The 1,646-nt window shown below is 47.0% G+C and overlaps 1 protein-coding gene across 1 annotated transcript in view; it reads right to left on the reverse strand.

Annotated features, from left to right (window-relative positions):
• The window catches only part of SCAMP1 (secretory carrier membrane protein 1), a 50,695-nt gene that overhangs the window by 20,359 nt on the left and 28,690 nt on the right, over positions 1-1,646 (reverse strand). The window lies entirely within an intron of this gene.

The raw sequence follows: 1,646 nt of genomic DNA on the forward strand, positions 1-1,646 counted from the left end.
CTTAATTGGCTGCTTACTATATGCCTGGAGGCTATCTGTCTTTAAAAGCATATTCTCTAACTTCTGCCCTTTCTCAAAGGCAACAGACTCTTGTCAAAATCCATCTCAGAGAAGGAAACCCTATGTAAATCTCTACGTGTAATATAAACGATGTGACCTAATTGATCAGATTAAGATGTTCATATTACTAAGCAGGACTCTGCCGTCAATAAATGCTCAATATACTTCACTAGGTACTTCCTAAAAGAGGAGACCCAGGAGAACAGAAACCCTTTGCAAGCTGGGTGAAGAACATGAGAAGTGCCTAAGATGACGCACAGGGATCAAGTACATTAGTGGGTTCAAAGACTATCATGCAACTCCCACCCCACGTTTCCCTCAGTTCTGCTCTGACAATGAAACCCAGACAACTAACACCTTTGTGAGATGTAATCTAAGGGGTCGGGATGCAGCTCAGGATTTGGCTAGAGACTGAAAATGCCTCAACCTGCCCTCCAAAGCCTCGAGAAAGGAACCAGCCTGCAGGCAGCAGCCCAGCTGTGCTCCAGAAGGGCGTCCCATAAGGACAATGCTCTCCACCATCAGCTATGCAGCTGGGGGTTCCAACTGAAGCGTAGACAAACCACAGTCACAGCAAACCAAGCAAAAGTATCACTCTGCAAACCAGGACCCGGCTTCCGAATGCCGGCGGAGTTTAGGAATACTTCTCTGAGACCAGCAGCCCCGCATCATCCCAAGGAGGATGCAGTCGAGGTGCTATCAGAGTTCAGAGCATTTAATGAATCATCTCTGGGGAGCAATCCAGTGAAAGAAGCCTCTACAGAGAGTGCTCCACCAGAGGCACTCCTGATGAAACAATGCTCAGACCATGGGCCTCCATCTAGTGCACACTTTACCTGAGAGCCCGAGCCCATCTACCAGCACCACCACAAGTACCACTGGTCACATGATGGAGTAATTAAGGCCGAGGTCAGATTGTGTTTTTACTTCACCGTGCCAAGAACGTGAAAAGGCGACTTCCAAAGTCTCTAGTGTCAGATCATGTTTAAAGTTAAGTCTCATCAAAAGGTCCCCTAGCCCATCTACCGGCATCACTGTAAGTACCACTGGTAGCATGATGGAGTAATTAAGGCTGAGGTCAGATGCCAAAAAACCAAGTAACCTTAAAACCAGGCAGAGTGGAGCGGTACTTCTGCCTCCTAGATCACCCGAGAAAGGAGGCCTCTTCATTTCACTCTGCCTCACATCTATCTGTAAGGGGAGTCCTTGACACCAAACTCACGTAGTCCAATATATTCAAGGTTCTCCCCACTTCCCGGCACCCTTTCTACCCATTTTTCTCACCTTCATTTCATTCCTAACCAACTTAGTTTTCGGTTCTCTGCCACCTTTTCTGTCCAAACTCCCAAATCTCCTCTACCCTCCTGTCCCCAGGCCAAACCGCCCCCGCCCCACCATGTTGACCATCTGGGATTCTAACGTGTGTGTATGTATGTGTATGTGTGTGTGTGTGTGTGTACTGACAAAGAGAGACAAGAAGCCGAGTTGTTAGGTTGAAATGGAAAAATTAAACAACTGAATGTGGCTCTTTACTGTCGCTAATGTACTATTTGCACAACACATGACTATGTCCTAGTAATACGTTC

The sequence above is a fragment of the Echinops telfairi genome, unplaced genomic scaffold (assembly GCF_000313985.2).
Source record: "Echinops telfairi isolate 266 unplaced genomic scaffold, ASM31398v2 ScPeMD7_7469;HRSCAF=8507_1, whole genome shotgun sequence".
Lineage (NCBI taxonomy): Eukaryota > Metazoa > Chordata > Mammalia > Afrosoricida > Tenrecidae > Echinops > Echinops telfairi.